Below are 23,404 nucleotides of genomic sequence, written 5' to 3' on the forward strand. Positions count from 1 at the left end.
CTTCTAGCTCAGTGGTTACCAAGGTCTCAAAGTGTAGTCCTGAAACCAGTAGCATCAGCATCACAGGGGAACCTACCAGAAATGAAAATTCTGGGGCCCCATTCTAGCCCTACTGAATCAGAAACTTTGGGAGCGGGGCTCAATGATCTGTGTTTTTATAAGCCTTCTGGTCAATTCTGATGTGTGCTAAAGTTTGAGAAATATTATCCTAGAGTAAGAGATACCATTGTAGTGTAATAATACCAAATAGCAGAAGTTAGATTGCAGGCAGTCTGTCTCCCTTCAGTGTGATGTTGTTGGTCAGTCTAACTTTCAATTGCTTTCAATTGATTCAGACATTCTAAATACAAATCTGGGTGTAATTCTCTTGCCATTTCCTTGGACTGTGAAAAATGTGAAATGCAAAAAGAGGAAACTGAAGGAGAATAAATATAGTCTTTCCTCAATAAACTGTGAGTGTATTTCCCTATAAGTCCCTACATACCTGTAAGTTTTGTGATACCTGTTTTGCATTACAGGCTGAAGCAAGACAGAGAATGGTTATTGTGTTCATTTTTTCTTGAACTGGAGAAAAAAATGACAGTGACTCATAAAATATCAGAAATTAGAGGTGAAGGAGATCAGACTTCATATATCATCTAGTTTATCCATTGCCAGAACAAGATTATTTCTTACAGTGTATTAACTGGTGTTTTGTTGAGCCTAATTTATTTAACTGGTTAACATATTTAGATTTACATAAAGCAAGCCATAGACTCAACCTGATATTTTTCTATTTTCAGTACATTTTGGTAGGTAGTTACATTTGAAACATTCATAAGCACTCTATCTCATGTGCTTATAGGCATATACTCTCATTCCCTGTTCACAACCTTAGCCCTACCTGAGTGTTCTTCTCAAATTAAGTTTCTAAAGCTGAACTTCTTGATGTACTCATAAATATTTTTAAAGCATATAGCTTAAGCAAGACATGCAACTAGGAGAACTAGTAGAATATAAAGCGTGTCAGTGTATCTATGGCATTGAGATAAAACAAAACCAAACTAAAGCAAAAATCGCACCATTTTTGATGGATTTTGCAGTATCTTGAATTGCTCTGGAAAAACTTCAGGTAGTGACTGAGTGGTTGGGAAGGCTATACTTTTAACTTTGTGTAGCAAAATTGCTATTCAGTTGTCTACGTCAGACTTTATTCATTATTCATTTATTTCACAAATATTTACTGAATAATCAGCATATACCAAAGGGTACATGTCTTACTAGCTATGTATATTTACTATCTGTGTAAATGTAGTTGGCATTTAATATTGCTAGGTGCATTTTTCTCTTCTGGAAAATGATACAAACCTCTAGGAATTATTGAGAGAATTTAATGACATATTGCATGGGGAAAAAGCTGAGAAGAATTTCAACACATGGTTAGTAAGATTTAGATATCATCACCACCACCACCACCACCATCATTATCATCATCATCATCATCATCATCATCATCATCACCATCATCATCATTATGTATAAGGAACAGTGGAGCAGAAAATTAAATAAACATCAAGACTATCGTTGTTCAATATTGATAAAGATATTCTTTATAAAGATCTAAGTAATAGTCTGTTCCAAGTGTCCTGTACATCTAATTTGCTGTGTCTTTTTAAAATATGTACACATTGAGTGAGAATATGTGTTTGCTTATGCACATGCATGAATGCTTGGATGTGTTTTAGAAATACTAAGAATATCTCTCTGATAAATAAAGTTCCAGAGAATCTCTTATTGAAGCTGGTTTAGTGGCTAACCATGCATTTCTAAAAGCCTTGAGAATAGTGAATTCATTGCCCAAAGACCCACATGTCAGGTTAGCATATTCAGTGAATTTAGAAAGCCTGGCCTGCAATTTAAGTGATACACAAGAAGAATTTTTTAAAAATATTTTTCTACATCTTAGGTAGGTTCAACAAGTAGCTCTTAGAAGTGGAAAGCACATATGTGACATATATGTGATTTGATTACACATGTCTTTGATCTAAATATATACACATATATAAGATATGTAAACATATTTTATATGTTTAAATATGATTATAGTTTAAATCTTATCTAATCATATTTTTAAATGCAATAATAAAACATTATAAAGATTACTTTTTGAGATGAGAGTTGTAGGATATTTGTGCCTAGTATTTTGTATTACAGACATGTCTTATTGGATTATAATCCCCAAGCTTATTTGATGCATCAGTGATCTTTGCCACAGATTTCCAAACTGATAAGATTGAATCAGACTGTCCCAGATGATCAGCATCCTTACTCAGAAAGGCAATTTGAATATTTCACTTTTAGAAGATTTTCAAATAGTCATGTGATTTGTGGGAGCTTAATGATCAATGGACTGTAGATTAACAATAAGTACAAATTCTTACTCTTCCTGTTACTTTTATTGACCTTTATACCCCAGTTTCATTTAAGTTAATTCTTAATTTTCAGTGTTCACCAGATGGTCTAATATTTCACTTTCTGACTCAAGTCTCTCCCTGCCTTCTGCTTTTTTTTTTTCTCTAGGAAATCAAATGTTTACTTTCAACACTGCTATCTAGGCTTGAGAAGAACATGAATACAATCTGTTTTAGCTTAGTGATATAAGAAACTAAAGTAGGATGTGAACATAGCTGAATGGAGAGCAGTGGGTGGTACTTGTAAGTGAAACTACCTTTTTTTTTTTTTTTTTTTGAGACAGAGCCTCACTCTGTCACCCAGGCGAGAATGTGGTGGCACGACAATCTCGGCTCACTGCAACCTCTGCCTCCTGGGTTCAAATGATTCTCCTGCCTCAACCTCCCAAGTGGCTGGGATTACAGGCACCTACCAACATGCCTGGCTAATTTTTTGTATTTTTAATAGAGACAGGGTTTCACCATGTTGGCCAGGCTGGTGAACTCCTGACCTCGTGATCCATCTGCCTCAGCCTCCCAAACTGCTGGGATTACAGGCATGAGCCACCACACACAGCCTGAAGGTACCTATTAATTGGTAAGTTAAATGGAGTCTTTAGATTGTTTTAAACAATTGTTCTTTAAAATACTCGTAAGAGGAGACTAGCTTCAGATTTTAGTGATGGCACACTATTGGTGGGAATGTAAATTAGTAGAGTCATTATGGAAAACAGTATGGCATTTCCTCAAAAACCTAAAATTAGAACTGTCATATGATCCAACAACCCCACTGTTCAGTATATATCCAAAAGAAATGAAATCAGTATATTGAAGAAACATCTGCACTCCCATGTTTATGGCGCGCTGTTCACAATAGCCAAGATATGGAATCAACCTAAGTGTCTATGAACGGATGAATGGATCTTCAAAATGTGGTATATATACCCAATGGAATAGCATTCAGCCATAAAAAAGAATGAAATCTTGTCATTTGCAGCAATATGAATGAAACTGGAGGACATTATATTAAGTGAAATAAGCCAGACACAAAAAGGCAAATATCGCATGTTCTCACTCATATGTGGGAGCTAAAAAAAATTGATCTCATGGAAGTAGAGAATAGAATGATGTTTAGCAGATTGGGCAGGGTAGTGAGAAGGAGGAATAAAAAGGAGTTGATTAATGTGCAAAAATACAGTTAGAAGGAATAAGTATTAGTGTTTGATAGCATAACAGAGTGATTATAGTTAAGAATAATTTATTGTGTATTTCAAAATAATGAGAAGATTTGGAATGTTTCTAGCACAAATGACAAATGTTTGAGGCAGTGGATACCCCAATTACTTTGATTTATTACAAATCATTACACATTGTACCCTTGTATCAAAATATCGGTCGTATCCTGTAAATACGTACAACACACTCTCTCTCTCTCTCTCTATATATATATATGTATATGGAAACGTATATATAAAACATATGGAAACATATATATATATATATTTCAGCACATGTTTAGTAAGATTTAGATATCATCATCACCACCACCAGCACCATCATCATCACATCATTATTATCTATAAGAAACAGTGGAGCAGAAAATTAAATATATATATACATTTCATATATATATTTCATATCTATCTATCTATATATATAGAAACATTTCAGTGATAGTAAAATATGAGGCTCTTTTGGCTGAGTCCTCTATGAATGAGACCAGCACTATGGAATTCTGCAACCGCATTTTATGTACTTTGCTTGCGAACTGTCTAATCCAGTCATACTTCACAGCCTTCAATTAGTTTCAACATGGCCAGTCATTAAATTTTCGGAACACATCTGGGAGAAAGGAAAAAACACAACTATATCCTGAAGGGATCCCTACCTGTAATATCCTCCCTAGGATGAAAATTGCGTAATAACACCAACTTAATATTCATGGGACTTTGTTGCAAAGTGATAACCAAATTTGCGTGTTTGTGTGTGTGTGCATAGATATATTAGGATTCAAAAGTATGATTAAATAGAAGCACAATAAGGAAAACTAAGATATGAAAAATGTACATACACATAAACTATGCAGAATATATTCATGTTTATATGTTTTCTTATTCTATTTCAAACTTTCTTCAATTATAGGAATATACAAAAATAGCTAGACTCAAGATTTTACTCTTTTTCAGTATTAATTATAACCTCCAGGTATATATTTTTATTTAATGTATAAATTTTTATTATCAAGTGATAAAAGAACTAAAGAGAGTTCAAAATTTTAATATAGTATCTCTGTTTTTTTAGAGTTAACATTTCATTGAAATACAGTATTTACAAGATGCCACAAATCACAATTATACAACTCAAAGATTTTTAATAAAGTGAACACAACCATATAAAGAGCTCCTGAGATAAGAGATGGAATCTCACAAGTCCCTGCCATGTCCCATCCTGCTCACATGCCTCACACCCCAAAGGTATTCCAGTTCCAGAGGGAGCTGCTGTCCTGACTTCCAGCACTATGCATCACTTTGTCTCTTTTTGAAGTTCATATACATTGAAGTACTAGCTTGTGCTCCTTTTTGCCTGGCTTCTGTTTTTTAACATTATGATTGTGAGAGTTTACCAAGTTGTTGCTTGTAGTAATGATCTGTTTGTTCAATTTGCTGTTGCTTTTTTCTCTTTTTGCATTTCAACATATGAATGAGTACATCACAAATTACTTAGTCTGTTGGTACTATACTTTAGTTGTTTCCGTTGTTTTGCAATTGTTAATGCCGTTATGAGTATTTTACATGCCTTTTTGTGTGCATATACATGTACATCACATATCTATCTATACATACATACATACATTCTTATTGGGTATATTCCAAGAGTGAAATTGTTGTATCATATGATAGACATGTATTGAGTATGACACACTTCTTACAAATATCTAGCATATGCACATTTTTTTTTTTTAGTGGAGAAAGCTGTTTTAGGAAGAAAAAAAATCCATGCGATTTTATAGAATTTTACTCATATAACTGTGGATTTGTGGTAAATTTCCTCATGGAAAACATAGCTTTTGCCATTGGCTTACCTATCACTGTCTCAGAAAGTAAATCGACTTAAAAAACTACATAGTAAATTAAGTATGTGAAAGATTGATAAATGATTCTGACATATAATGCAGTGCCTGATACACAGTAAGCATTCACTAAAAGTATGTGCTTTGCCAAGGAAGATACACAGATGGCGAATAAGCATGTGAGATGAAGTACAACACCATATATCATCAGGGAATTTCACATTTAAACAACAATGAGACACCACTGCACACTTAGTAGAATGGCTGGAGTTCAAAACAGTGACAACATTAAATGCTGGCAAGAAGGTGCAGCAGCAGGAACTCTGATTCATTGCTGATAAGGATGAAAAATGGTGCAGCTACTTTGGAAGACATGTTGGCAGTTTCTTACAAACTAAATATATTCATATCGTATATTCCAGCAGTCATGCTCTTTGGTGTTTACTCAAACGAATAGAAAACTTATGTTTATACAAAAACCTAAACATGAATGTTTATGGCAGGTTTATTAGTAATTGCCAAAACTTGGAGACAACCAAGATGTCCTTCAATAGATGAATGAGTAAACAAATTGTGGTATTTTCATACAATGGAATATTATACAATGATTTCAGGAAATAAACTATCAAGCTACCTAAAGATATGGGTGAATCTTAAAAAGCATAATGCTAAAGAAAGAAGGCAATCTGAGAAAGTACATACTGTATGGTTCTAATCATATTATGTTCTGGAAAAGACACAACTGTGGTAATGGTAAAAGCATCAGTGTCTTCCAGAGGTTCAGTAGAAGTGAAGGAGGGACAAATAGGTGAAGAGCAAGAAACATTTAGGGCAGTAAAACTATTCTGTCTGATACAGTAATGATGGATGCATGTCATTAAAATTTGCTAAAATTGATAGAACTGCACAACACAAAGAGTGAACCCTAATGTAAGCTATGGACTTGAGTTTATCATGAGGTATCACTATCAGTTCATCAATTGTGACAAGTGTACCATACCCAATACAAGATGTAGTGGTAAGAAAAGCTGTACGTGGATTCGGAGAGGAAGTATGTGAGAACTCTCTGTACTTGCCAATCAATTTTTCTGTAAACTAAAATTGCTATAAATAATAAAGTCTACTAATTTTTTAAAAACGTGTTCTTGGTGAAAGCCTGACCACATTTTCCTCAACTCCTAACGTTGTCCATTCAGGTGGAGTATCAAAGTACTGAACTCAGAGCCAGGACAAAGTAGAAGTAACATTTTTGATTTTTGTATATAACATTGTATCGGTCACCTATCCCAATAATCCACTTTTAATTGAAGAACACTCGAGTTATTTTAAATATATATATATATATATATATATATATATATATATTTTAAAAGGCAGTAAATATTTGGAGGACATTATTATTAGGGAATTCAACAGATGAAATTATTATGATGTTTGAATGAATAACAATTATCTTCTGGATCTTAATCTTTTTAAAAGCCCATTTATATGGAAAATGAATCATAATAAGATGTTAAGCCCCAGGGAATATAACAGTTACCTTGTCTACACTTTAGAGTGCTTTCTCACACTTTAGTGCTTTCCACCTTGAAAACTTGTCAGAAATGTTCCTCATATTTCAGAGACAGTACATTTAAAAAATTAAACTCCACACTCTTCCAAGATATCAGAAAGGTACACCCTGTTCAAATAGTCTCCCTGATGTATGTTTTTAGACTCTAAGTATATATTTGAATAAAAATCAGAATTAACTAATTAATGAAAAGAGAAAACCTTTATAATGAGCCTGATTTTTTAATGCATCTGGCCGTCTATTTTTTCCTGCTCCCATTCTGAAAGAACTAACTTCCCATCAGTCTATACGTCAAAAACATAGTGTCCTTTTCACCATGTAATCTCAAAAGTGAAGGTTCATTAGGAAAAATCAAATAGAGTAGGTTGATGAAAATGTGGATGGTAAGGTTTTAGAAACAGGAAGAAAAACATTTTTTAAGTAATTTTGCTCTAGTAAGGAGCTTAGAAGTGGGGCTACTGAAGAGGAATGCAGTGTCTAAAGAGGACTGTTTTGAGGTCAGATACCTAAGTATGCTGCTGAGACTGATACAGCAGAGACGGAAAATTGGATGGGAGAAATAGGGGGAGTTGGTGGCGAGAAGTCCTTGAGTAGGTGAGAGGGGAGTAGCAGCGTTGGCCTTCAATGTGAGCAGGAACAATTCATCCAGAATAAGAGAATTGCATAGCAACATTTGCAGGCAAGTGGTTAGAGAAAGTATCAGGAAATTTCATATGTTTTCTAATTGCATCTCTTTTTCTCAGAAAAAAAAAAAAATGGGAAGAGGGGTTAGCAATTAAGTGATGCTGGTAGAATACTCAGAGCTGGAAATTTGCAAAGAAGGGAAAGGTTAGAAAGTCTGACATAAGCCTGGGACAATAAATCGAGTGACAAAATACAGCAAGAAATGTGTCCCATTGTGCATGCTGTTAGATTGCAGAGTATAATCATAGCATTAAATACCTGTTTTTGAATTCTAAGAAATAATACTTTTAAGGCATTAATTCTGAGAAATTGCTTATACAAATGAACAATGGCCAGAGCATTTATGACAATAGGTCTCTGCCCCATGGTTTCTGCAGCAACTAGCCAAGGAAGCCAAACTACCATTTCTGCAGAATGGTCAGGGCTTGGTCAGTGACTACCAGTTTCCATCTCAGAACAAACCAGAGAAAGCCAAATATGCTCCTAGAACCTATCACATAAGATTCTCCACCTTAGTGAGCTTGCTTCCAGCATGCCCATTTCAATAACCTCCAATTGTAGTATACCTGAAGCCTTCTAATTTTTTCACTGTCATACTTTCCCATTCCCCTGCCTGCCTTGTAGTCTCCAACAAATGCAAATAATGGTGCTATCCCCATGTTATAATAGGCTCTGAATAAATAATCTGTTTGTTCTCATTTGTGTGGCCTACATTTTTTCCACATTAACTTTGATAGTGTGTAAATATTGCCTTTCAAAAAACTATATACATTATGTGTATCACTTCAGTAGAAAAAAAGTTAAACTACTTGGTATCCTTTAATAACAAAACTGGTGAGCTTATTGATTGTTTCCATTTTTCAACTACGTAGATAAGAACATAGTGTAGTGACAAGAGGATGTGGTGCAGGGGTGCCCCCAAAATGGGGCTTAGCCCAGGAGAGTTCTAGGCTTCACTAAGGAAAGAATTCAAAAGTGGGCGGACAATGAAAGCAAGTTTATCAGAGCAATAGTATATAGCAAAATGGCTGCTCCATAGACAGAACAAGGCTAACCCATAGGCAGAGGAGCCTAGAGTAGCCATATAAACCAAAATGACTCTCCGTAGGCAAAGCAGGACTACCACATGTGCAGAGCAGCTCAGCAAAGCAGCAATGGCAGTTCTGAGAAGCAGCAGGAGCTTACAGCAACAGCAGCAGTTCAGAGGAGGAGCAGCAGCTGCAGCAGCCTCCCCCACTGTGAATTGCTGCCTGACTATATTTATACCTACTCTAAATTATATGCTAATTAAGGGGCAGGTCACTCAGAATTTTCTAGAAAAGGGGCGAGGGAGTTCCTAGAAGCATATAAGGTGACTCCTAGGTCATTGCTGTGGCATTTGTAGAACGTCATGGTGTCGGTGGGAGTATCTTTATGCTAATGAGCAGTGAGGGCAACTAGAGATCACTTTCGTCACCACCTACTGATATAAAGAGGCTTCTCTGCTACATTCTGTTTTGATCAGCAGGGTTATTATGGGTGCTTAGAAAAAGTGTTGATGGTCTTCTACCTCAGATGGGCTTTGGAACAGGCATATGTAGTCTCAAGTCTTTGTTTCTTCATAAATCAGTTGAATCACTTTGGTAAAGTTATTTAACCTCTAATGCTACAGGTTTCTGATAAGTAAAATGGGTTATCTCAGATGACTTGAGAAGAATATACAAAGTATGCGTAACTCATGGGGCTTAGCAGACTTATAAAATAAATTAGTTTCCTCTTGCAATTCTGCTCCTTCCCCTTGACCCATTCAATTACATTGAAAATGTGTTTATGTAAAAATAGCCCCAAAATAACAAAAACTTTTAAAAAAGGTTTTGTTTTCCAGTCCCAGCAGTCTGAAAACCACTGTGTCACTGGAGCAAATCTAAAAAGTAAAAAGGATTGTGTGTGTTTCACTAAGCCACCATTATTTGATTCGTTTTGTTCATAAAAGTTTACATGCTAGGAGATTATTTTCAATGATTTCTTTTTAAGGGAGCAAAATTTATTTCTTCAATCACCATGTTCAGGTCAAAGTACCTTGTCATCTTTACTTCTGACAGTTCCAATATCTGCACAGTACTGGGCACGAGGTTGAAGCCAGTGTGTTCTGGATTGAAATATGTACAGAGAGATGAATAATTATACTTCCTCAATCTCCATATAGAATCTCAGAGCAAATTTCCAAACTCCTTTGAGAAAGAGTTCTGTTTAATTCAATGAAACAAGACAGTTACCAGTAGGTGTAATTCTAGGAACTGAATAACTGGCTGAGAAGAGATTTACATAAGTAATTATTAAGAACTAAGTTCGTATATTAGTTCATCTAACTCTTCAGTTGTTAAGATATAAAAGTTGCTCTCTAGAACTTGGAAAAACTCATTAATTTATATCTAGCTTTCACAATGAGGTTAGCTTTGTACTTACAGAAGCTATATTTTCAGCATCTAAAACTTTCGTTTCACAGATCCAATTATACTTAATTAGATTTGTGAAAAGAAAAAACACAATTCTCATTTGTGTTCAATATATAAACTAAATTTCTATTCTTTTTACAAATCTTTCTAAATTCTGTTAATATGTGGTAACTTACATTGTTATAGTTATAAAATTGGTACCTTTTAAAATGATGCTGATACTGTTTATATAGTATCATTACTTATTTCCTACAAGTGTTATAGAATATAAAATGTTAGAAGCTTTTATTAACACTAAAAGATACATTTTTAATGAAAAGGATTCATTCAAATTGTATTTACAAAATATATTTTAGTGGGTTTTTACAAAATAAAGTTATATGAACCATCAACTTTGGATATCAATTCATATCTTTTTTTAAATATTAAAATAAAAATTGAAATCAGATTTGTTTATTTTTTAAAAAATTATACTTTAAGTTCTGGGGTACATGTGCAGAACGGGCAGGTTTGTTACATAGGTATACATGTGTCATGGTGGTTTGCTGCACCCAGCAACCCGTCAGCTACATTAGGTATTTCTCCTAATGCTATCCCTCCCCTAGCCCCCCATCCCCAACAGGCCCCAGTGTGTGATGTTCCCCTCCCTGTGTCTATGTGTTCTCATTGTTCAACTCCCACTTATGAGTGAGAACATACAGTGTTTGGTTTTCTGTTCTGGTGTTAGTTTGCTGAGCATGATGGTTTCCAGCTTCATCCATGTCCCTACAAAGGACTTGAACTCATCCTTTTTCACAGCTGCATAGTATTCCATGGTGTATACGTGCCATATCTTCTTTATCCAGTCTATCATTGATGGGGATTTGGGTGGGTTCCAAGTCTTTGGTATTGTGAATAGTGCTGCAATAAACATACGTGTGCATGTGTCTTTATAGTAGAATGATTTATAATCCTTTGGGTATATACCCAGTAATGGGATTGCTGGCTCAAATGGTATTTCTAGTTCTAGATCCTTGAGGAATCACCACACTGTCTTCCGCAATGGTTAAACTAGTTTACATTCCCACCAACAGTGTAAAAGCATTCCTGTTTTTCCACATCATCTCCAGCATCTGTTGTTTCTTGACTTTTTAATGATTGCCATTCTAACTGGTGTGATATGGTACCTCATTGTGGTTTTGATTTGCATTTCTCTAATGACCAGTGATGATGAGATTTTCTTCATGTTTGTTGGCCTCATAAATGTATTCTTTTGAGAAGTGTCTGTTCATATCCTTCACCCACTTTTTGATAAGGTTGTTTGTTTTTTTTCTTGTAAATTTGTTTAAGTACTTTGTAGATTCTGGATATTAGCCCTTTGTCAGATGGAGAGATTGAAAAAAATTTCTCCTATTTTGTAGGTTGCCTGTTTACTCTGATGATAGCTTTCTTTGCTGTGCTCTTTAGTTTTCTTAGATCCCATTTGTCAATTTTGGCTTCTGTTGCCATTGCTTTTGGTGTTTTAGTAATGAAGTCTTTGCCCATGCCTTTGTCCTGGATGGTATTGCCTAGGTTTTCTTTTAGGGTTTTTATGGCTTTAGATCTTATGTTTAAGTATTTAATCCAACTTGAGTTAATTTTTGTATAAGGTGTAAGGAAGGGGTCCAGTTTCAGCTTTCTGCATATGGCTAGCCAGTTTTCCCAGTGCCATTTATTAAATAGAGAATCCTTTCCCCATTGGTTGTTTTTGTCAGGTTTGTCAAAGATCAGATGGTTGAATTCTTTTTAAAACAAATTACTATCAGTATAGTATATCAAAAATAATCATTGGCACAGAAAAATACAGAAATATTTTTTAGAAAATTTGTACTTAATTGGAGCTACCAACGATGCATATACAAAAAACCATAATATAATCTAGAATTGTTAGATGAAGGAAGTAGCTGGCAACCACATAAGGGATAGGAGGCCAAAAATGGCATCAGCTTCTGATAAGCTAAGTGTAAATACAGAGAAATGTGAAGCTTCTCCTTGTTCACAAACTAACAAACCCCTCACAATAATTTTCTTCATAGACTGTGAAGATAACTAGCATAAATTTGATAATTTTGATAAATTTTAGCTAATACAAAAAAAATCTGAGATAAAATTTTTATTGAAGTAGGAAAAGTTATTGAGATAGCATAAAATGTCGTGATTCTATCTTTACGTAAGCTATGTGGAAAGCACCTTAGAATACTGTTTTGTTGGGTGTGTTTGTTTTCCTTTTCCTTCCGCAAAGGCTGGAGACTGTTCAATAATGGACAAGCACCAACAGTAGGATTTAACAAGACACTGAAAGATGATCAGACTTCTACTGCAAACTTCAACCTTCTTAAAACAATAAGACAACACATCTATCATATGTCTTGTTCTGAGGAATCAAAGCCTGTTGCTGTAAAGGTGCTGTGGCTTCCTCACCATAACCTTTATTTATATGCTCCTTAGAACACATTTTCTCATTGAATAATCATTACCATGCAATCATTAATATCTTATTTGAAAATAATACAGAGTCATTTCTGTTGCAGTGAAGCACTGATTGGAATATTCTGAAGCTGAGGATAAGTAATATAAGGTTCATTTGGTTAGAAAGATGTTCATTATTCTTTGCTACCCTTGCCTTCTGGCTGCTTGAAGATCAGGGCCTTGATCCAGTGTTTGCTTTTGCCTCCTGCATTTAGGGAATACTCCTGTGTTGTAAAGTCAGAATCAAGTAAGACGATGCACTAATAGTTGCAGATTTTCAGTTATTTTTCCAATTCATTTGAAGCATCCATAAATGTTTTTAAAACAAATTTAACAAGGTATTTTTGTGAAGTTGAACACTGTGCCCTGAAACATGTTGAATGGAGATAAAGACTGAAAAAGACAGTGTGATTCACAGGCTGTGTTGGGAAAATAAAGATCCATTGATAAGTTTTTAAGGCGATAAATTGAGATGATTAATTTTAACACTCCATTCAATTGTTACTGAATTGGGCAATTTCAAAAATTTTCTTTAAAACTCAGTAAACTGCAAAGAGTTGAATTCTGTAATGAGCCAAAATGATATTCATGAAAACTGTGCTATGTTATTTGTGCACGATGTGCATAATAACCAGTACCAGAGCCACTCAACTTCTCTCAACAGTCATGGCTTAATGAGATAGTTATCCACTCCTAACTCCAAATGTTTCCTTTTTTTGGTCTTATTCAATATCAGTAAGCATCTGTCAGAAATGCTTACAATTATATAGAAGCACTGCCTTCAGTTTTTCTCACTAGTACCAAAGTGACTTTAGCTGAGCTTCTTCTTGTTAGCTAGGAATTTGATCTGCCTTCCAGCAGCATTTTTGGAGACTGTATTAGTTTCTAGGACTGCTATAATAAAGTACCAAAACCTGGGTGGCTAAAAACAACTGAAATTTATTCTTACAAGGTACTGGAGGCTAGAAGTCCAAAATCAAGGTAATGCTCTCTCTGAAGGACTAGTTTTAGGGGAGAATCTCTTCTATGCCTTTCTCTTAGCTTCTAGTCTTGCTGCAATTCTTGCCAGCCCTTGGCTTGTAGAGGCATCACTCCAATCTCTGTTGCTGTCAACACACAGCATTCTTCTTTGTCTCTTCACATCTTCTCTCTGTGTGTCTTCCTGTGTCTCGTCTTGTGACTCCAGTCATATTGGATTAGCAGCCCTACTCCAGTATGACCTAATTTTAACTAATTGCATCTGCAATGACCCTATGTCCAAATAGGTTCTCATTCCGATGTACTAGGAGTTAGGACTTCAACATGTCTTTTTTAGCAGAAGGCAGGCAGGGAGACACATTCAATGCATAATGGAGAAGAAGTTTTATGATGGAAATAGTACATGAAGTTCTTAGCTGCTCATTAGGCATTTAGTTCATGGTTGTTTTATGTTTCATATTGCTATATTAATATGTGGTATATGTTTATTCTCTACTTCATTTTACAGAAGATTGGACACAGCTTGAACAAACACACAATGTAAGTGTGATTAAAGAAAACTTAAACAGAACTAAAGAATGCATAATATAAGTAAAATTAAGACAAGCAGGGAAAGAAGACAGTTCAGGAAAGGAGAGTACATTCCTGAACACAGAATTGGACAATTAGAGATCATAGTTCGAATTATAGCTTTACTGTGTACTAGCTGTATGAACATGGGCAACTTCCCTTTCTCATCTATCCTGATAATAATCTTACCTTGTATTCAACATAAAGCTTTTCATTCAGGATAAAAAACAATGAGGTGATTTTGTTAAGTTGCTTTGCCCTGTGCCTGACAAAAGATGTGTGCCCTGAAAGATAGCACTTACTAATGTATTAACTTTGAAAAACATAAATATACCAATATTTTTACTGTAAGAGGTTTCAAATTTGCCTTTAAGCTGCCTAGAAGCCAAAGCAAAAAGAGGTATATGATTAAGTAAATAATCATCACATTCATGTAAGAGCAAGGCCACTGGTTCCTTAAAGGAAGCCAAACTTTGCATTTATAATTTCCCAGAGATATTTCTCATCTAAGACATTCTATTGAGAATTCTGAATTATTAGTGAAAATGGTCCTAAGAAATGCAGTGCTGAATATTTTTAGTGCATGTGTCTTACAATATTCTCTGAGGAAATTTAAAGTACATAAAAAATACAAATCCCTGAAGATGTAAGATAGTTTTACTAGGGTACATTGTATTTGATAGAAAGAATATATAGTTTTTATTCTTCCACAAATGCCACTTTTGTGACTCAACTTTTTTTTATTGAGTCTACATAAAATTTGAGTTTGAGATGAGATGAGAATTTGCATAATACTTATCATGTTGACCCAGTGGCGGTACTCTTTAATTTATGTCATTTATTTTGCTCAACTAATATTTAAGTGCCAACTATACATCAACTTTACTGAGTGTCCAGGAATTGATAATAAATAAAAATGGATAAGAATTTCTGTCTTCACGTTGCTTACTTTGCAGTGTAAGGAGGCAGAGAACAAAGCCTGAAATCCTGTTCCTCCATCCCCTACCTATTCTTCTGTGTCTAGCAGCCCAGTCAGACTAGTGTGTCATTTCAAAGCTTCTTAAACATCTGATGATGACTTTTTCCCTTTCATTAAAAATCAAAATTGTTAATTTTGTTTTCCTCATGACCTGAGAGAAAGTAGAATGTAGAAAGTGGCTGTTTCATTGCTATGAGGTAGAGTTTTTAAGGATATTGAGGAAGATAAGAAAATCATCTGTTACTCTCTCATACCCAGTTGAATTTTCACCATAACAGGCTAGGATGCTAATCCAGATTACTCCCGACTACATACATCTATGCAACTATAAAATGAGAAATACTATTTTAAAGAATTTTGAGACTGTGTATATTAATATATTAGCAAAATTTTAAAGGTTTTAAATAAGTGGCAGCAACAATGTTGAACTTTACTTGAGCCTTGTATTCCCAGAAAACAATAATGGTTGAGAAATTTCTCTACCTTTTATTCTCTGAAATCTATCTTCCTTTTTTTTTCTGAGAAATTACCAGAAAGGGCCACTTTACCCTTGCATATTCTAAGACCCACCTGTGTGTGTCCTTCCTCATGGCTCTCCTCTTTCATAAAACCCCAATTTTCTGCCCTGAAAAAAAGTTTTCCTCATTAGTAACAATTCTCCCTATTGCAGTAGCCTGTGTAAAATCATCTCTTTAATTATCTCATGCATTATGTCTTTGACAACAATTATTATTTTTTTACTTTCATAAAGTCAATGCATACTTTTGCTTATGTAGTTTAATTATGACATAGAATTAAACATGTAATGAACCACTCCTTTAGGAATATTATTTCATAAAGACTTAAAACGCTCTGTTTTTCTTCTTTTATAATTATGTTGACTAAGAGCAATGAACATATCTTTTAAAAGTCTTACAGAAAATACACACAAATGAGAATAGATTAGTTCTCTGCATTTTTTTTACATCTGCTTTATGAGAAATATGTTTTTGGTGGTAAGAGTTTATTTATTGTATATTTAACCAACTATTGTGAAAGTCCTTAAAGTTTCATAAAAATATGTGTAGTTTTTTTCAGACAAAACTTTTGACCTGGAGAGTTCTTTTAACCCATTAGAGCAGTTAATCTTCTTTACCTAAGCCTGTGTCTATGCATAAATATTTTGGTAGACTCTATTTGGGTAAATTTAGGGAGCCAGAGAGTTGTAATCCTCTAAAGAAATAGTGACATTTGTTTTCCATTGAACAGAGGAGTTCTTTTTTTCCATCCATTTTTAAAGGATTCTGCCCAATTATAATATTAGAATACTCTGAAAACTGGCATTTATAGATATGGATTTTTTATTCTGAGTCAAGTTATCCGTTTTTGCAGGATCAAAAACGTGCATGCCCAAAGACCTCTGGGAATTTTTATTTAAGTATTCAGGTATAACTGGAAACATCCACATGCATTGGGTAGTTTAAAATTAGCCATTTCCTCACAAGTTCTTGCTGCTTCTTTCAGATCCGGAGGCTGTCAGGATTTACAGGATACCTTATTAACTTAGAATAATTCAAATACCTTTTCTTTTTTGTCCAAAAAGCAGGGAGAGAGTACCTATGCAAATAGTTAAAGTGAACAAAATTATGAGAGATATATTTACCTACTTAAGAAAATGAAGAGTTTGAAAACTCTTTAGAAGCAACTGTTTTATGCCATACATTTGCGATGTAAACAATGGGGAGCTATATATATCCAGGGCAATGTTTTGATACATTTATCAAGGCCATTCTTAGCTATTCATTAAAGCAAAACAAGGGACATTCTGCCAGTCAATTGTCCAGTGCTGGCTGCCACCTTCTCTTCACTGGGAAAAACAAACAACAGTAAAAACCCCAGCATTTATTTGAGGACATTGTGTAGAGTAATAATATCATTGAGTAAATGTTTTGAATTTGCTTTGGAACAAATTGATTTGTTACTACAACAATTAAGCTTTGTGATTCCTGTTACCCATTAACTGCTTTAAATAAGAAAACTTTTTTTCAAATAAGATAAACTTACCCAAAGCAGGAAAATCCAAAGGAAGATTATTTGATCCCAAATTTATATTTTTCTGACTCTAATTTTACTCATCTTCTTTGGCTATCAATGAGAAAATGGAAGAATTTCTTCCATTAGTTTGTCTTGTTCTTGAATTTCTTCCAGTTAGTCTTGTTCTACTGTCTTAGTTGGTACTATAGCAGTGGGTTGTTCAAATATAGTGCTTTCTAAAATGTGAAATACCGAAAATTAGTCTGGCAATATGCTGCTTGGAAGGAACATATGCTGCACCGTCTGGCAACATGTGGCATAGTCACATAGTGCAGAAACACTGCATACTCTGTTTACTTCTTGGAGACCCACAATGCACTTTCTTATACTGAAGGTTCTGATAAGTCTTGCAATAAGCATGTTTAATATTATTTTAAAGTGTTTAATGTTTATGATCAAATAAATTTATGCAATTCTAAACTAATATATTAAAGGGCTTCATATAACAAACTAGATATATTATCTAGCATGATGAACCTTATTATAAACATATGCAAGACAGTGGGTAGCCTCTCAGTAGCCTCACAACCAGGCTTCACAAAGGAATGTTTTGTTCCCCATGGTAAATAGTCATCCAAATGACCTTCTGGGTAGAAGAGCAATGCTAGGGTGATCCGTTCCTTTAGTATTTTCAGTAGTCATTATTATTCCTCTTCTCTAATGCCGTTGTGGGAAGCCAGTATGCCAGCTGTGGGAGCAATGGGAGCAGTAGAAGTAGTGAAATGATCACAGATTGAATCCTCTCCAAAGACACAGTTAATTGGATTTTTAATCATAAGCCAGTACAGGCAGCTCCACTCCAAAACACCTCAGAGATTCCTGGCCAGTCTAGACAATTTTTTAAATCACAGGTCAACGTCTTTAATGCCATGTGACTTACTCCTCTGCCCACAGTTGACTGGGCCAATGATTGGCAGTTGACTGGAAGTCACAGGTCTTATTTGTTATATGTTAAATTCTTATATTTTCAGGGGTCACTTTATGAATCATCTATTCTTTAAAATTGGATTAGATGTCTTTCTGTGTTACTCAAATGAATTAAGAACCATCATGTATATTTTAATTATTTGACACAACTTGTGAAATAGTTCGATGAGGCTAGTATTTGTACTATAATTAGTACTTAGCTAAAATTCAGTAAATCATTCTAGTTTGTTTGTTTGTTTGTTTTGAGACAGAGGAGTCTCTCTCTCTCACCCAGCTGGAGTGCAGTGGTACAATCTTTGCTCACTGCAAGCTCTGCCTCCCAGGTTCACGCCATTCTCCTGTGTCAGCCTCCCGAGTAGCTGGGATTACAGGCACATTCCACATGCCCAGCTAATTTTTTGTATTTTTTAGTAGAGATGGGGTTTCATCATGTTAGCCAGGATGGTCTCGATCTCCTGACCTCGTGATCTGCCTGCCTCGGCCTCCCAAAGTGCTGGGATTACAGGCGTGAGCCACAGTGCCTGGCCAATCATTCTAGTTTTAGTGTCAGAGATTCAAAGCCTACATGATTTAACACTCAAGCTAAAGTTTTTTGTATCTGTCTCCCTCTTTCTTATTTACTGTACATTCAAGGTAGACTCAAGATTCACTCTGCACCAGTCCTCCCTGATCTTTCTGTTTGGTCTTGCTTCATCAAGGAGAATTTTTGTGCAGTGCTACAGATGTCCTTGTATCATCCTTATTATTTTCTCCACCTCTCAGAAACAATTATATAAAAATCATGTTATATCTGCTGAACTTAGCCTAATGTACATAAGCGGGGAATTGTTGTTAGGGGATTTATTGACCTCTATTTTAGTTTTGTTGTAAAGTATATTCACTCGTTAAATTTACCCAGATCCTGTTTCTGCCTTAAAATTGCCTTTATGGTGATATTAACTGATGCAGATCCCCTATTAGGAATAGAAAATGCCTGTGTTTTCTTGCTTACTCGCAATGAAAAATGACCACTCAGCCAAGAAAAACTAGGTCTATGCAAATTTATGTTTTTGTCACATGTGAAATAACAGCAAAAAATAAATCCATTTGCTTGCTATACCTCTTTTTTCAAGGGGATTCTCCTTTCTCTTCCTCTGTATTATGAGCTTATGTTCTCATAACTGTTAATATAGATGCATTAAGAGGGGTGGTTATGGCTTGGCACAGTGGCTCACGCCTGTAATCCCAGCACTGTGGGAGGCCTAGGTGGGTGGATTACCTGAGGTCAGGAGTTTGAGACCATCCTGACCAACATGGTGAAACCTCGTCTCTACCGAAAATACAAAAATTAGCCAGACGTGATGGTGTGCACCTGTAATTCCAGCTACTCAGGAGGCTGAGGCAGGAAAATCGCTTGAACCCAGGAGGCTGAGGTTGCAGTGAGCTGAGATCATGCCATTGCATTCCAGCCTGGGCAACAGAGGAAGACTCTGTCTCAAAAAGAAGGGTGGTTACATAGAAAGTCTCAGAGGAGAACACACTCTTAGCATTTCAGGTAGTAGTTAATCCTCCCAAATTTTCTCATAAATAACTGATTTTTAGTATGTGGTGAGGGAAAGGTGAGACTCAGCACTATCACCAATGTTGTCTCATATTGTGATTCTTTCACAGATTGATAATGAAAGATGCCCAGTTCTCTTGATCCAGCCAATGTATTGCAAAGATAGTCTAGCACTTTGAATTTTCCAGTCCCTCTTACTGTCAAATACCACTATGGACAGCATAAGAAGATACTGTGGAAAACGCTCAAAGGCCTGAAAAATATTCAATCTTAGATAAATAAATAGGTAAAAGGGTTATTCCTAGGAAAGAATGGCATAGCTCAACCTCTGAGGGATAACTGGTTGTAAAGAAATATTTGTGTAAGCACTTAAAATAGATTATTTTAGAAGAAGGCAAGAAGGAGTAAGGTTTTGTTTTACCCCTGAGCTGCAGAATGTATTAGTTCATGGCTGATGTGCAGCAAATTCTAACAAGATCTGTCAGCCCGTGGAGATGAGCCATTTGTGAGAATCCTCATTTATGTAGTACATATTTGTGTCTTCTGGGTATCACCTCTCTTTATTCCACTTTCATCTAGCCTAAACATCTAATTTTTCTTAACAGATTTGATTCACTATTTGGCTTTCAGATACATTTATATCACCTACTATCATATCCTACGTTATTATGTCACAAAGAACAGACGCAAGAAAAACTGTCTTTCCATGTTCACTCCTCTTTGACCTGTGGCATGGGCTCTACTTTCTCCCTCAAGATGTTCTGGATATTTTTTCCCTTGTCTTTTGCCTATTTGAAAGGGTAATCTAGAGGATCTATAGTAACCTTTTTTTTTTCCCCCCTCTCCTGTGTGCTTTTTCTGTTTCTCCTTTAGCTGACTTTATTACTACCAAACACCTCATTTTTCAGTCTGGCTCTATTTTCTTTTGATGTCATAAACTTCGGGCTAAGCTGTTTTGCCAGATACTTGGTAAGCATTTTTATCTTTAAATTCTGCTGGCCTTTCTTTGATTTTTAAAGGGGTTCTTATGTTTTATTAGACTTTATTTTTACAGCAGTTTTAGGTTTATAGAAAAATTTGCACAGAAATCCCAGAGACTTTCCATATACCTCTTCTTCCTCACCTCCTATCCATTAACATCTTGCATTAGTATTGAATATTTGCTAAGAACTTGTCTTGATACAGTGTTATTAACTAAAGTTCATAGTTTACATTAGGATTTAATTTTTGCATTGCACAGTTCTATGGGTTTTGATAAATACATAATGTCATGTATCTACCATTGCAGTATCATACACAATGTTTTCACTGCCCTAAAATTGCACTGTTCTCTGCCTGTTCATCCCTCCTCCCTCCCCCTGAAAACCTGGCAGTCACTAACTTCTTTACTGTCTCTAGATTTTCTTTTTTCAGAATGTCATTTAGTAGAAATCATAAAATATGTGTCTTTTCCAGATCAGCTTCTTTCAGTTAGCGATATGTTTATAGCTCCTTCATGTCTTTTTGTAGCTTGATAAGTTTCTTTTCTTTTCTTTTCTTTTTTTTTTTTTTTTTTGAGATGGAGTCTTGCTCTGTCGCCCAAGCTGGAGTGCAGTGGCACGATCTCAGCTCAGCTCACTGCAACCAACCTCCGCCTCCCGGATTCATGCCATTCTCCTGCCTCAGCCTCCCAAGTAGCTGGGACTGCAGGGGCCCGCCACCACGCCCAGCTAATTTTTTGTATTTTTAGTAGAGATGGGGTTTCACCATGTTGGCCAGGCTAGTTTTGAACTCCTGACCTCAAATGATCTGCCCACCTCAGCCTCCCAAAATGCCGAGATTACGGGAGTGAGCCACCATGCCCGGCCGCAGCTTGATAAGTTTATTTTCTTATCACTGAATAATAAACTTTTGGTGGGTGTACCATTATATAGTATTTATTTGTGTACTTTTTTCTGTTTCAGTTGGCCATTCCCATCTCTTAGATCCCCTAATGTGTGCTTTTAGGCCTATTCTCCTAATATGTTTCTCATCATAATCATCCTTTTTGTCTTTTCATCTGAATTGTAAGAGATGTCACAACTTCACTTATAACAAGTATTTTTTTCAGTTTACCATTAATTTCCTCCATTGCAGATTTCATCAGGAATAATGCTTTCATTTCCATGAGTTATTTCAAGATCCCAATGATTTCATTCTCTCTAGATGTCTCCCTCCTACATCAAGTAACTGTCGACTCTCATCTTTATTGCTTGAACGGCTTCCTAACTTGTCTCCCTTTATATCCCCTTAATCTTTGTGAATCTATTATCCATACATAGATTTGCCAAAATGATATTCTAAATACAAATCTGATTTTGTCATGTTCTTGCTTATAGCTCTTCAGTTTTTTTTCCCATTATTCTAATTTTGCATTTTTAAGATTGATATATTTGTAGATATTTTAGGGGTACATGTCATATTTTGATACATGTGTATAATGTATAATGATCAAACGAGGATAATTGGAATATCCATCATCTCAAATATTTATCTTTTTTGGGGGGAATATTATAATTATTTTCTTCTGGCTATTTTGAAATATACAATAAATTATTGTTAACTATAATTTTCCTACTGAACTACTAGATACCAGAAGGAATTCCTTCTACCTAGCTGTGTTTGTGGATCCATTAAACAGCTTCTCTTCATCTTTCCTGTTTCTTTCCCCTTCCCAGCCCCTGGAAACCACCATTCCACTCTCTACCTCCATTAGAGTAACTTTTCTAGATCCCACATATGAATGAGAACATGGAATATTTGTCTTTCCACGCCTGGCTTATTTCAGTTGACAGAACAACCTCCAGTTCTATCGATGTTGCCGCAAATAACAAGTTTTCATTCTTCTTTATGGGTGAATAATTTCCCATTGTGTATATATACCACATTTTATTTATCCATATATCTCTTTTTGGACACTTAGGTTGATTCTCTATCTTGGCTATTGTGAATGGTGCCACAATAAACATGAGAGTGCAGATATTTCTTTGACATGCTGGTGTTATATATGTGTGTATATATATTATATATATATATCTGCTAGGTGTATATATTTTACACATATATACACACTTACATACACATATACATATATATCTATACTTACATACACACACACACACACACACACACTCACACACACACGCACACATTTAGCAGTAAGATTGCCAGATTGGATCATATGGTAGTTCTGTTTTTAGTTTTATCAGGAACCTCCATACTGGTTTCCGTAATGGTTGTACTGCTTTACATGCTCACCCACAGTATATGTGCATTCCCATTTCTTCACATCCTGACCAGCATTTGTTATTGTCCTTCTGATAATAGTTATTCTAACTGGGATGAGATCCTACCTTATTGTGGTTTTGATTTGTACTTCTCTGATTGTTAGTGATGTGGAGCATTTTTTCATATACCTTTTAGCAATTTGTATGTTGTTTTTTTTTTTTTTGAGAAATGCCTTTTCAGGTATTCTCCCATTTTTAAATCAGATTTTTTTTTATACTGAGTTGAGTTCGTTATATGTTCTTATTTATTCCTTGTTGAATGGATAGTTTGCAAATATTTTCTCCCATTCAACAGGTTTATTCTTCACACTGTTGTTTTTTCATTTGTTTGTTTTTGCTATGCAGACACTTTTT

Source organism: Gorilla gorilla, chromosome 4 (genome assembly GCF_029281585.2).
Source record: "Gorilla gorilla gorilla isolate KB3781 chromosome 4, NHGRI_mGorGor1-v2.1_pri, whole genome shotgun sequence".
In the NCBI taxonomy this organism is placed as follows: domain Eukaryota; kingdom Metazoa; phylum Chordata; class Mammalia; order Primates; family Hominidae; genus Gorilla; species Gorilla gorilla.